Consider the following 15323-nt stretch of genomic DNA (forward strand, 5'->3'; position numbering starts at 1 on the left):
CTCAGGATCAGCCTCAGGGCACAGCTGGTACTTGAGTTGCAGCTTGTTAAACCCTCCTGATTTAAGATTCAGCTGAGAACTCTCAATATGGTATAGCTGGGGCAGGCATTTGGCCTAGCAGTTAAGGCACCACCTGGGACATCTACATCCCCTGTGAGAGTACCTGAGTTCGATTCCTGGCTTTCCTTCCTATTACAGCTTCCTGCTAATGTGCACTATGGGAGGTATCAGTTTATGGTTCAAGTACTTCAGTACCTGAAACCCACATGAGAGATCTGGATTGAATTCCTGGCTTCCAGCTGCAGCCTAGCCCTGCTCTGGCTGTTTGGGGGCATATCAAGAGTTAACCAACACATGGGAGATCTCTCTTTCTGTCTCTTCTCTATATTTCTGCCTTTAAGATAAATAAATTCATTAAATAGCATAGCTCATCTGGATGGAACCCCAAAATGAGACTGCTAACTGGGGATGCAGTGAGATCAGTTTAGAGTTCATGGAGATCACCTGAGCACTTGGCAGAGTTTGTCATCTTGACCTCCACTCCCTCAGATTCTGACTAAGGAGGTAAACCTGTGCTTCAGCAAGTACTCAGAATGATTTTAGTAGTCCATGGCATACATTTCAAGAAAGAGAGCAATGGTGCTGAGATGAGCAGCATCACCTGACCACCTGTCGGCAGTGCAAAGTCTTGAGCCTAGTCCAGATCTGCTTACCCAGAGGCTCTGGAGCTGGAGCTCAGCAGCCTGGGCATCCCCAAGCCCTCCAGGTGGCTCTGATGCACACCCACATTTGGTAACCACTAGGATGCAGACAACAGAAAGGAAGTAAGTTCAGGAAGTCAACTGACTCTGGATAATCTGGGGGGAAAGATGTGGCTTGCTCATCTTCATTTATTGGCAAGTTAGAGATGACTTGCTTTCCACCTCCCTGCTTGCCTCCAAGTGACAATTTCTATCACTAACTATTCCAACCCAAGAGCAGACCTCCAGATAGCAAGATATGCAGACCAAGGGTACAGTGTGCCAAGGAGGTCTTTCACCAACTCCCTCTTCTACCTCCTTACAATGTCCTGGCTGTAGAGAATCAGTCACCTGGAGAAGACAGACTTTCCTTCCAAAGATCATCTCTTTGCTGGAATATTAGAGAATATCTCTCTCTCCAAGAAAGACACCACCCACACACAGAGGGAGGACTCCATGAAATGTCAGCATGATTCTGAAATTGCTGCATGTTAGTGTGTCCGTGCACCAGCTGACAGCGTAACATTGAGCTCTGTTGGAGGATGGTCATTCTTGAACAAAGAACAGGGTTCATTTTCTGCGACCAAACCCAGGCTGTAGAATAAACTTTCACAGAGCAGTAAGGGAGACAGATCATTGGCCTAGCTAGCCTATTGGTCTCCCATATGGATTCAAGGACCAAAGGACTTGGGCCATTTTCTACTGCTTTCCTAGGCCATAGCAGAGAGCTGGATCAGAAGTGAACAGCCAGAACCCGAACCAGCACCCACATGGGATGCCAGCACTGCAGGCGGCAGCTTCACCTGCCATGCCACAACATAGGACCCTAGCATGTCTAAGATTTATATATATTTATTTATCAAAAGTAACTTTGAAAACTCAGGAAAGCATATTGGCCTGTACGATAAACGTATTTGCATTCATCACTACCACATTCCTTTTGAAGGTTTAACATTGATGGGACCTGCTACCTCAAAACAAATAGGTTTTTCAAACAAACGTCCCTAGAGCCTTTTTTCAACTCTAGTGAAAACCAGGTGGATTTGATGAGCACTAACTTGGAATCATCCCTAGTAATACAAGCCTTGCCAGGTGGTATCATTTCTATAAAGAAAGTAGAATCCACATCAATTCTCCAAATCAATATGTTCTTGAAAAAGTAACACTTCATTCAAGGTATCCTTAAACTTGTAAGTTGAAATTATTTATGTGCCACTGATCTTCCAGCCAACTCCCTGCCATGTTGACCTAGAAGAGATGACACACAACCATTCCCTGGTTGTATAAAAGGCTGTGATATGCAAGGACTATTCCCTACTCTGGATCATAGTAAATCTTCTACCCTCATTGGAATGATTCCAGTGTACAGAGGCTCTACAGAGCAGCCAGCTGACAGTCACAAGTGTGTGGATTATAGCAGTGATTCCGAGACCATTCCCTTTTGGTGTCACCATTTCTTATCAGACAAGTGCAACAACTGGATGTTGGGGAGCTTCCCTTTGAGGTCCATCCACTGCCCTGTCCAGGTCTCCAATCCTCACTCAATTCTGACAGTCGAAACCAATGAAAAGTAACAGTAAATTTCCTCTATATTGGTTGAATCTCAATTTTTAAAAAATAGTTGTTTAGCATTTTTCATAAATCACAGACACTTGGATAGTGATGATTTTACTTTAATATCCCTTAAAAACTGATATTGCCCCAAATCCAATGACCACCAAGAACCTGTTTTGAACATTAAAGAATATTTGTAATGTAAATTTTGAAATGATTCCTAGTTTAGTTATTAGATTTCCACTTTCAGTGTTCATCTTCCTTCATTTGATAGAAATTGAAACACATTGTAAAGTTAAGATTTGCTCAGTTTTTAGGCCATGTGGATGTTAATAACAATATGGTTAGCTTAGCATACAACTATGAAATATCATAGTTACATAGGACATTTATCCCATCAAGCTCTGCAACAATTCCCAGTTAGCAAGTAAGAAAAGTTACTATTATCTCTGTAGAAATGAAGAAGCAAAAGAAGAGCTGAGTGCACTGCTTTGCTCAGAGTCTCAGACTGAATGACCACTCAGGGCTGGCCCCTTCCCATGCTCTGTCTGGATAACCAAGCTGGAGGCCTTTGGTGGCAGCTTCTTTACCACCACTTAGGAGAGTTTTGATCTCTAGGAAATAATTCATCTTGTACTTGCTTTGAGATCACAATTAACAGCATCATAATACTATGCAATATAAACCTTACTATTAATCCTCTTAACACCATCATTTCAAGAATTAAGTAATTCACCTCAGTTTCCTGGTGTACCTCAGTAGTGAAGGGAAACTTTTCTAATTTAGCGTTGGAATAAAAATGAGAATCCTTCATAAATCCTCCCTTTGCCCTTTACCTATTCCTTTTCTTGGAAATAAAAAAAGTTCTGAGTGATTTATTAATGTAAGGTATTCATTTACACATTCAGAAATGTCATGTGCAGGCCTACTAGTGTCAAGTGTTTTCCAGGTGCTAATGATGCAGAGATGAAAGGAAAGAGCCCCTACTTTCAAGAAGCGTGGGGGTCAAGACCTACTAAAGAATTTATGGATGACACCATTCATATATCTGTTGAATTGTTTAGTCTCTATAGCAGGAAGTGCCTAAAGAAGGCAAATAGAACTAGAAAAAAGTGAAACCAGAAGTCTTCATATTACACAAAAAGAGTAATATTCCCCTAGATAATTAAACACTTAGCAGACACAGAACAACTAACAAACCAGAGAAATGGTTTTCAGTTTCTTTCTTAAAGAAACAAGAATATATAAGAGCATCATAAAGAGTATTTAAATATGGGCTGGCCCTTTTCATGTATATATCTTTGAAACACATACATCTTGTAAAATGTGCAGTTGAAACCATTTTAAGCAAATTCTGTTTTTTGCACAAGGAAATTATAATAAAACTTCTCTGGAAATAGGAATGTAATATTTACTCACTGATTTCAGTAAAACTGATAAAGTTGAGTTCTGACTTATATTGTTTTCTTCACGTTGAAAGTATAAGAAAATTCTATTTACCTATCTTAATGTTTCAGTGCTACAGTTTTCCTTTAAGCTTTCAGACTTCAAAATGTTGACTTCTTCCTGGATGCCTGAAAAAGACCTTGGGGTACTGAAGCTTGTCTTAGCATGGCATTTCCATTTAATAAACGTTTAAAAAAGAATTTTGATATTTTATTTTATTTTATTTTACTTTTTTAAGATTTATTTATTTACTTGAAAGTCAGAGTTTCACAGAGAGAGAAGGAGAGGCAGAGAGAGAGAGAGAGATATTCCATCCGCTCATTCACTCCCCATGTACATGGTGTGCCCATATGAAGCCAGGAATTGGGAGCTTCTTCCGGGTCTCCCATGTGGGTGCAGGAGCCCAAGGACTTGGGCCATCTTCTTCTGGTTTTCCAGGCCATAGCAGAGAGCTGGATCGGAAGTGGAGCAACCAGGATTCGAACCAGCATCCATATGGGATGCCAGCAGTGCAGGCGGCAGGTCTACCTGCTATGCCACCATGCTAGCCCCAAAACACTTATTTTATTTATTTTAAAGGCAGAGATAGAGATAGAAAGAGAGAGAGAAAGAGAGCACGTGAGTGCTTCCATCTGCTAATTCACTCCCCAGATGGCTACAATGGCCAGGGCTCAGCCAGGCCAAAGCCAGGAGCCAAGAGCCAGGAGCTTCTTCTGGGTCTCCTCTGGGTCTCCCATGTGGGTACAAGGGTCTAAGCACTTGGGCCATCTTCTGCTGCTTTCCCAGGCACATTAGCAGAGAGCTGGATTGGAAGCAGAGCAACCAGAACTGAAACTGGTACCATATGGGATGCTAGCATCACAGGCAGAGGTTTTACCTGCTATGCCACAGTGCTGGCCCCTCAACTTTTTCTTACAGAATGACACACTTTTCTTAGAATCTCTGTCTACAGAAGCCAGGACAAATATAACTGAGTCACCAAAGGTGCCATATATGCCCCCATCAAGAACTAACACTCTTTCTGGCCTTTCAGAAATGTGTGGTCTATAGTCTGCTTTATGAGAAACACTGATAGCATTAAACATTCATTCTTTCAATGTGCATTGAGACCCCACCATAGACCACCATGCTCAGCGCTGGAAATGCAAGGGTGAATATTTAAAGGAGGGAAAAAAACCTCTTTTTTAAAGAAATTAATGTCTACCATGACTGAAGCACCATTTTATTTTTCCAGGACTTAATACTTATTTGTATATGATTCCAGAAATCCTGGTCTTTTATTTATGCTGTTTAAATTTTACTTTGTTACAGTTACATAAAAATATTTTATGCAACATATGCAGATAAGTCAAGAATCAAAGCTGTGGAAGTTGAGAGAATTTTAATCAGCTCGCTCGTATAATTTATCAAATTCTTTTGATTTATATCAAACTCCTTCAAAGGCAGGTTGCTCAGCTATTAATTTTTAGCTCAGCCTTTTTCTTTAGTGTGGAGAGTTCACTCTTGTACATACTAAGAGAGATCTTTTCTGTTTTGGGGTTCCCAGGGAATTGTTGAAAACAAAACGTATCAAGAAAATTAAGAGACTGGTGATTTATTCCTTGTGTTTCTAGAATTCCTTGTGACACGTAATGCTCATCTTATATTCTTTCTCTGCACTTATCAACTTCCCACAGTGCTCACTCTGGAAGGACCAACAAACAAATCGTTGAACTACTATCTTCACTTAATATACCTGAAGGAAGCACCCTACATCACTGGTTTTCATAAACTCCCATTGCTAATGCTCAGGTTAATTAAATGTTTCCTGAGTATCATTTCAATCTCAAGGATATAAAGCTGATTAAAGCATAACTTGACTTAAAAATGGCCCTTTTTCTAGTTGTGAGACAAACATATACACCATTTACTCTAAGGGTGTAATGAGTGCCATGACTGCCCAGAGGAAGAAGAGCTTAGATCTCACAGATGCGGGCAGAGAAAGCTTCTAAGAGACAAGGACTTAGAGAGTCAGACTTGAGGGAGGATTTCTACCAGGATGAGAAGGACCAAGAAGTCATTTCCTCCCAGTGTAAGTTAAGACACAAGACATGAAAGTATACGGCGCATTAGGGCTAGTCAAGTAGAAGTGAGGGGCAAGAATTCTAGGAAAGGCCTGGATGTGAGGTGTTAGTCTGGTTGGTTGTGGATCAGATTTCACAGGGCCATGGAGGTGTTTTTCTTACATTTGGGTTATGTATGGGGATTATAAGTAAGGCCATGAAAGACCACAGTTGAGTTTTAGAAAATATGACACATGGCCAGTGTCACGGCTCACTTGGCTAATCCTCCACCTGCGGTGCCGGCACCCCAGGTTCTAGTCCCGGCTGGGGCGCCGGATTCTGTTCTGGTTGCTCCTCTTCCAGCCCAGCTCTCTGCCGTGTGCCAGGAAGGCAGTGGAGGATGGCCCAAATGCTTGGGCCCTGCACCCGCATGGGAGACCAGGAGGAAGCACCTCGCTCCTGGCTTTGGATTGGCGCAGCACGCTGGCCGTAGCGGCCATTTTCGGGGGGGGTGAACCAACGGAAGGAAGACCTTTCTCTCTGTCTCTCTCTCTCTCTCACTAACTCTGCCTGTCCAAAACAAACAAAACAAAACAAAACAAAAAAAGCAAAAACACACGGTGATAGAAAGGAAGACCACAGGTAAGGAGTCAGCAGCCAGGAAGTCTCTTTGAGTCCCCTGTAGTCATCCTGGACAGAAATTCTCAGGACAGAATCAAAACAGCATTACTAGGGACAGGGGGAGACTTTAGAACTCGGAATTTAGTTGGACGTGAGGCCAGAGAGAAAGAGAGCACTCAGAGATGGGGAGAGGTATGTCAGGTGAAGAGAAGTAGGGAACAAATTCCATTCTAGACATGGGAGTGTGATATGTTCTGGAAACACCAGTGGGCAGTTAGGAACAAGTTACCGTGTTTAAATCAGGAGATTGGAGCTGACGGTGTATGTTTTAGAGAACCTAGCATATAGCAGTAATTAAAAAAAAAAATGTAACACACACATCCCCCACCAACAGGTTTGTAAAGCTTAAGATAGAAATCTGGGAAGCACTTGCAATTATAACAGGAGATCAGAGGAGGAGGGTAAACAGTGATAGTTCAGTGATGGCAGTTTAAGAGGCTGGCGATATTGAGATGGAAGAAAATGCCACAAGCATTTGATATTAAATTAATAGTGGGGCCAGCCTTGTGGCATAGCTCCAGTGGCATAGTTCCAGTCCCAGCTGCTCCACTTCTGACCCAGCTTCTTGCTAATGCCCCTGGAAAGCAGCAAAAGGTGGCCCAAGTGCTTGCGCCCCCAAACCCAGGAATCTCCGGGCTCTCGGCTGCTGCTTGGCACAGCCCTGGCTGTTGTGAACATTTGGGGAGTGAACCAGCAGATGGAAAATCTCTCTGTGTGTCTCTTCCTCTCTGTAATTATGCCTTTCAAATAAACAATTTTAAAAAATCAATAGCATGAGAACAGGAAGATGATCATATGATTGGGTGGCAAGCAGACCACTAGTGGAGGAACCATTTCAGCGGACAAGAGCAGTAGCCAGTCAGCCTTATCTGAGAATGCTGTCCATGGGGTCATTAAGGCGCTGCTCCAGGACCGACTCCCAGGCTTGCCTGAAAGGGGAGGCTAGCCTGCAGCAACTGGTCTCTCATTCCAGGACCCTCACCCACCCTGACCCTTAGGGTCCTTATTTGCCTAATTCCCATATGATGACTACAGAGTATTCTTGAATTTCAGCAGACAGGATTCAAAAAGTTCAAAATTTTACATGAAAGGCCTCTGGATGATCCTGCTTTATTACTATATTATTATTTTTTCTTTTAATCCCAAATCATCTTCAACATATCATTCCCTCCCCTTCCCTGTTCAGTCTGCTGCCTGGCTCTTGGACTTCCTCTCTTGCTGCCTGGGTGGCCTCTGTGCTGTCCTAGCTCTCCTCTGTTTCTTGTGGCAGCTGAAAGCCCTTGCCACCTGGCCTCCTCCCTACCTTTGTCCCTGCTCCTGACAGCAGCCCTTCCATGGATGTCTGACTTGCTGCCATTACTCACTGTCTGCTAGACCAAGTTCATACTCCTTGTTCTCAGGAGGACAGTGTTGATTTGGTCATAGTCTTCCTTTCTAGCCACATCTCCCACATCTCCTCTGAACCTATGCTGTATCCTAGAAACAAATTTTTCCCAGATGGCACTTGGACTTTTCTACCTCTTACCTTTTTTCCTAGCACTTGGCCTAAAATGCCTTTGTCAGTGACTCCTGCCTTCTAAAGCCCATGCACCCAATTCAGTCCAGCTGTCCTGTGCAAAACCTTCTCTGCTCACCTCACTGCTGACAGTCCCACAGCAACTGATTCAGTACCCAGTTACAGGTGACATACGGTCCCTGTAGCTGCTAAGGTCTCTGAGAGCAGATGTTCTTTGTGTGTCTACAGTGACTGCAAGTTCATGTAACTACTGGGGAGATATAAAAATAATTCCAGAGCTGTATCTCTTTCCTTCTCTCCTCTGTTCTTGGTGATTTCTTCCCACTGTTGTCAGCAGATGAGCCCTTTGAATAGGACTCACTCACTCAGCCGAAGAGGAGAATACAGACATGTCGGGGGAATCAGGGCTCCACCAGACCTAAGGGTGAACTCCTATAAAGCTAAAAGTAGGACAGAGCATCTTTCCCCAGCTCTATTAGACAGTTGTCTCTTTTTCTTTGTCTCTGTTGACTGTATATGCTTTTTCTTTCTATCTTTTTTCTTCCCAGTAATGTGGCAAACACCGCACCAGGGTCAGGAAAAGAGATTCTAGCAGTCCAAAAGACCCCTGCTTAACTAGGGAATGGGGGGGATCTAAAAGCAAAATCCTGATCTCCTACATAAGGTGCCTCAGCTGACACTCCCAAACCCCAGGCATATGCATACAGGAGGTCTTCCAAAGGTTCATGGAAGCTATGTGTTATGAGAAACTATGCTTGAATTTCTAAATATTTTGCATAAAAATGAACTTAGTTTTTTTTAAAGATTTACTTATTTGAAAGGTAAGAGTTATAGGGAAAGAGGGAAGGTCTCAGAGAAGGAGGGGGAGGAAGAGAGAGAAAGATTCCATCTGCTGGTTCACAAATGGTTGCCATGGCCAGGTTTGGCCCTGACAAAGCCAGGAGCCAGAAGCTTCATCCAGGTCTCCCACTTGAGTGTAGGGGCCCACGTATGCTGCTTTCCTATGTACTTTAGCAGGGAATCTGAACTGGAAGTTGGGCAGTGGGACCATGAACTGGGACCTATATGGGATGCTGGCATTGCAGATGGCAGCTTAACCTGCTATGCCATAACGCCAGCCCCAATAAACTTATATTTTAATTCCATTTTCCACAAACTTTTTGATGTCCCCTCACATATGTTAACACAATCCCTCACCTCTTCTCAACAAGGGCAGCACCAGAAATTTGTGAACTTTTGTTGTAGCAAAAATGTTCAAATATACAGATTTGAAAGAATAGAGACATGGTCTGGCCAGATGAGCAAAACACATTATAGAACAGAACAAAGGAAACAATCCAAAGAAATCAATGACCATTGGAGATTGTCACTGAAAATGTGGTTTTACTTCCAAAATTCTGTTTTTGTCATTAAATAAAACTTATGAAATTGATTTTAAAGATTTTTATCTAAAGTAATATATTCTCATTATGAAATACTTAGAAGATGTAAGAAAATCAGCTATAATTCCACCATTTAGTGTTTTATATATGTTTTCCAGTTTTTTTTTCAGTGTGCACTTTCTAAGCAAATATTTATTTTGTTATTTATTTGAAAGAATGAAACAGAGAGAGACAGCAACAGACAGAAATCTTCCATCCACTGGTTCATTCCCCAAATGCCACCAACAGCTGGAACTGGGAGAGGCAGAAGCCAAGAGTCCAATATTCCATCCAGATGTCCTGTGAAGGTTACAGAGACCCAAGTACTTGGGCTATCATCCATATCTCAGAAGGCGTTAGCAAGAAGCTAAATAAGCAGAGTAGCTGGGACTGGAACCAGCACTCCAATACAGAATGCAGGCATCCCAAGTGGCAGCTTAACCCACTGTCCTTAGCATTGGCCCCATCAGTGTGTACTTTTTTGTTTTGACTTTGGTAAGATGTTGATATAACTACCTAATTAGGTTTTGTTTGATTATGGAACAAAATTAACAAAACAAATATTTTGTGAAACCTTTTTATAAATAAAAGCTATGAGGGTCAAATGAAGTTATTATGTGTGTTGCTTCTCATACCATAGCTGTATTTTTGTGCTGTGTACAAATCATTTCAGGTATTCAGTCTTGAGCAAGCTTAGCTTATTTTAGCAAGCAAGGAGGAATATTCTGGTGAGTTGTGGGAGGGTGTGATGTGGGTTTCATGTCTGGAGTTTCTTTTAGCAAAGTTCATGGATACTTTGGTAGAAAATCAACAGTGATTTACACGTTACCCTTTTATCCTCTCTTCACAACCATGTTTGATAACAGTTGTTAGATCTGTGCTTCCATAGAAAGAAAAAGCAGATCAGAAGTTCATCAGCTCTCTGATTCCGGTATAAAGAGCTGATTCAGGCTGGGATTTGGATCATCTCTAAGCTCTGATCTCTAAGTTCAAGAAACCTTTTTATTTTAAAATCATCACATGCATGTCTGGTCACCCCTCCATGCCCTGCCTTTCCCTAGAAAGGACCAGATGCCCTTAATCTTATCCTGTAGACATTTTTAATGTTTGTCTTCCCCTAAGATAGTTCTGTTTCAGCAAAAGTTTAATTTTTTTCAGAATTTTGTTGTAATTCCTAATGATTATACATACCCTAATACATGGTGATTCCAAGCCAGAGTTTTCTTTTTAAGATTTATTTATTTGTTTAAAAGGCTGAAAGAGAGAAAGAGAGAGAGAGAGAGAGAGAGATCTTCCATGTGCTCATTAACTCCTCAAATGGATGCAACGGCTGAGGTTGGGCCAGACCAAAGCCAAGAGTCTGGAGCTCCATCTGGGCCTCCTACCTCGGTGGCAGGGGCCCAAGCACTTGAGCTGTTTTCCACTGCTTTCTCAGGTGCATTACTAGGGAGCTGGATGAGAAGCGGAGCAGCCGCGGTTCGATCTGCACTCATATGGGATGCTGGTGTTGCAGGAAGCCACAATGCCGACCCCTCTTAGTATCCCTTGCATTTCATTTTTTAATTCATTGTATGAGTATTTAACACAATGTCTGTATGTGGCAGGAACACCATGAAATACTGAATGAAAAAAAAAGTCACTAACCTTTTAATGAGATAGTCTTGCTTGAAGATTTCTCAGATTTCAGAACCAATCTGAGATTCTTGAAAGCATTTAGCTTCCACATGTAAGTCTGAGACTCTTAGGAATCCAACCCTAAAGAGAAGTGCTGTAAGTCCACAAATGGGTTGCTAAACAAATATGTGAGTCTGAAGTCGTTTAAGAGGACTAATAAATTGGTAAAGATAAGCCAAGTGTCTCCAAATTCTAGAAATTTTTAGTAACTTTCATATTTAATTATAAGCTTCTTGGAATCAAGGACTGATAGGTGTGTAGCACATACTCAGCACTGACTGGTTGATATGTAGAACCCTACATCCATGGCTCCCGTTAATGAAAAAGAGCATGATCAGCTGTCTGAAATGATGGAGGGAATGATGGAGACAGACACTCCCTGAGCAATTGTACTCACTAGTGTGCTGCTTCCAGTACTTGCCATTAGGATGCCGCTGGGCTTAGGTGACAGCTGAGTTGAAAAGGGACATGGACCAGGAATGGTAGAAGTCAACTCTGCAGTCAGATTTCTCTCACAGCCCTTAGGTGACCTCTTATGTAATTGATCATCATGCTCTCTGTGAATCATCTGTCCTGAAGTTTAGCACTTCTCGTGGCAGAAGTAACAAGTGGAGCAAGGAAATACAAGATTTAAGGAACATTTACCCATATGGATTGGAGCAAAAGAAACCAGAACTGGCTATAAGGCTGTGGTTCTGGTGAGTTTTACTAATTCAGAGTATAGGGAATTAGACTGAAATAACTGTTAGACCTTCTTGACTATTTACCAACAACCTCTCTACATTAATTTTTCCTATTTAATATAAATAAATATTTAATAAGGGCCTCTGAAAATAATGTTATTTGTAAGTTGAATTTTAATAAGTCTTATTAAATAAGTAGCAAGTCCTTTTTATTGATACTCAAGGACTTCTGGTGTGAGAGAATAAAAAACAAATGAATTCAGTGTATACATCAAATTTACCTATAAAAATACATGTATCCAGTAGTGCTTCAACAATAAGGTGTGTCAGGAACCATTTTAAGGGTCAAGCATTTACCCTAAGGGTTAAGATGCCCATGTTCCACATTGGATTAACTGGATTTGATACCTTGCTCTGGCTCCTGACTCTAGCTTCCTGCTAATGCAGATCCTGGGAGGAAGCAGTGACAGCTCAGGTGAATGGGTTTCTACTATCAAGGTGTTAGGCCTGGATTGAGTCCCGGGTTCCTGGCTCCAGCCCAGCCCAGTCTCTGCTTTTGAGGCATTTGGGGATTGGACTAGTAGATGGGAGGTTTCTTCCTATTTTGCTCTCAAAAAATTATTTTTAAGAAGTTACCAGTGCTTTATTTGAGAGGCCAGGAAAGAGTCTGGGCAGAGCTCTGACCCTGAGAATACAGGCTGTTCCTGTATTTCAGGCAGGTTGTGTTCCAGAAATATTTTATTATAAATGGCTCATTTGGCACTTGAGTTTCATTTTCTCAGAGAGATGGCAATGCAATGCAAAGCACTGCACCTAGTGGCTTTAAACAAAGGAGCTGGGTCCAAGTGTCCCAGTGGTAGAGACAGAAATCTTAATGCCCTTACCCCTACAGACAGGAGGAGCCTTCTGGATGGGTCTGTTCGAGCACATGCTACTCATGGAAAAGCGCAAAATGTTTAAAGTAAGACATACGTGAGATCCTGTATTAGCTCTGCCACCTTCCAACTGCCTGTCTTTGGGCAAGTTACTCCTCTGAATGTCAGTTTCCCCATCTCAAAGAGGAAAAATGACATTTCCTACATGCGGAATTGGTGTCACATGAGGGGCTTCAGTTCACCATGTCCAAACAACTAGCCTTCTAAAACTGCTTCCATTACCTAAATCTTCATGAACCAACCCATTACCAAGTACTATAGTTTATTAATTTGTTTATTATTTATTGAAAAGGCAGAGAGAGAGCGAAAGAGACAGAAACAGATATATATAGAGATCACCGAATTCCTGGCACACTTCCCAAATGCCAGCATCAGTCAGGGCTGGGCCAGGCCAAAGGTAGGAGCTGGTAACTCAGTCAAGGTCTCCCACATGGGTGGCAGAGACCCAAGTACTTGACAGCCTTTGCTGCTTCCCATGGTGTGCATTAGCAGGAAGCTGGATCCGAAATGGAGCCAGTACTTGAACCTAGCCACTCTACTATGAGATTCATGTGTCCCAAGCAGCATCTTAACTGCTGTGGCAAATGCCCACCCCAAATCACCAAGTCCTCTAGTTTTAACTATGAAATCTCTCTGGAATGTTTTCACTTATCCTCATCCCTACTACATTATCCTAAACCAATCAGGCCGCCATCTGTGACCACTATCTCCTACCTCAACATTCTGGTAAGGCAAATCCCTGCATCCAGTATTGTTCCCTTCTAATCCATTCCTGACTGAGTGAGAGATCTTGAGAGTTTTTAAAAATATAAATATGGGGCTGACATTGTGGCGTAGTGGGTAGAGCCACCACCTGCGATGTTGGCATTCCATTTGGGTGCCAGGTGGTGTCCCAGCTGCTTCCCTTCCAGTTCAGCTCCCTGTTAATGGCCTGGGAAAAGCATCAGAAGATTTCCCAAGTGTTTGGGTCCCTGCAGCCATGCTGCAGACTGGAAGAAACTCTGGCTTCTACCTGGCCCACCCCTGGCCATTGCAATTATCTGGGGAGTGAATCAGCAAAGAAAGATCTCTTTCTCTGTCTCTCCCTCCCTCTCTCTCTGTAGCTCTGATTTTCAAATAAATAAATAAACATTTTTAAAAGTTATAAATCTATGTTTCCTGCTTAAAATCATTCAGTTGCTTCTGATGACTCTATGGGTAAATCCACACTCTTTAACATGAGTTTTAACACGCTGCCCAGCATGCAGCCCAAGCCTTCTCCGTTCTTGTCCATAGCTCTCTTCCCCAAATTCTACACATCTGCTACACTAAATTATTCTGTCTCTTCCATGCATGACACTGGCTCCCTCTCCCATGCCCAGCCCTGAAACTGGCGGTCACCTGGGGTTTGGATGCATTTCCTTCATTGTGCCCGCCCCCACTTCACCTGGGTAATTCCATTACCCATTACCTTCTCTGTAAGGTGTTGACCTCACCAGTTATTGGAATTCCATGAGCAATACCCAGTACTTCTGTGTTCAAAAGTGCTTTATTGGACTGATAAGTTTATTCCTGTGCTTTCCCTCTAGGCTAGAAGGCTTGGCCACCGTAAAGGAATATGGTAGTGAGAGTGCAGATTTTGGATTATTTGTGTAGGATTTTGGCCTCTGCCCCATATTTTCTTGTCAAGTTACTCATTCTTACACCTTCATTTCCTCGCCCATAAAATGGAGAGAAATAATATTGTGTACTTCTTAACATTATTGTGAGTTAAATGAGGTAATAGACATACACATTTACTTGCAAACAAATGCATATAACTGTACATATATAAAAAGTCTAAGTGCATAGGATGTATTCAATAAATTGAGGTGCATATATAAGGGACACTTACTAAATACAAGCCTTTTGTTTTGTTTTTCTTTTTAAAGCAGGGTATCCCTAAGGCTGTTTTCCTAGGAGTCCACTTTCTCTGTTTTCATTAGCTTGATAAGATTCCAGCCTCTAAAATAAAAAGTGTTAACACAGTGTTTGTTCTCTTGTTTGTTCATGTCTTTCCAATCAGTGTAGCCTTCAGGTATAGTGTAAAGAGGTAAAGTGTAATCAAAGTGGACCAAAAAAATATTATATTAGCAAAACACGTTGTCTGGCCGACCCACGGAACATCTCTTCCCATCCTGGTGCAGGTTCTGCCTCTGCCCACGGTTCTGAAGTCCTTACTCCTGAGCCCTTCCCTAGAAGGGACTGGCTAGAAAATCCAGTACCCTGAGGCCCCCAGCAGCTGGGAGCGTTCAACAAAGACAGGACTACTGCATGCAAGCAAATTAAAGCATTCTCAGCTTTTCATTTTACCCTGCAAAAAAAAAAAAAAAAAAGTTTGTGTTTTTCTTCCTTTTTTTAGAAGGAGTCACCAAATACATTTCAAAGGCAAAACTGCACATTAGTGCAGCGTGGGGTGTGTGACATGTTTTGTCAGCTCCTCAAGAGACCTTAAAAACAGGGCACTTCCCATTTTCCTGGGCCAAAAGTTTCAGGGAAAACACAGTGTGTGAAAAATCAATAAACATCCTACCTAGCCACTGAGTTCTGAGAGGGTGTCCTATTACCTGGCAGCTACCAGACTCAGAAGAGTTATTGTCATTTTGAATCTCA

At 42.1% G+C, this 15323-nt stretch overlaps 1 protein-coding gene across 3 annotated transcripts in view; it reads left to right on the forward strand.

Annotated features, from left to right (window-relative positions):
* DCLK1 (doublecortin like kinase 1) overlaps positions 1 to 15323 on the forward strand; it is a 391925-nt gene that overhangs the window by 286376 nt on the left and 90226 nt on the right. The window lies entirely within an intron of this gene.

Source organism: Oryctolagus cuniculus, chromosome 9, assembly GCF_051225735.1.
Source record: "Oryctolagus cuniculus isolate XC-2025 breed Fujian yellow rabbit chromosome 9, ASM5122573v1, whole genome shotgun sequence".
NCBI classification, from domain to species: domain Eukaryota; kingdom Metazoa; phylum Chordata; class Mammalia; order Lagomorpha; family Leporidae; genus Oryctolagus; species Oryctolagus cuniculus.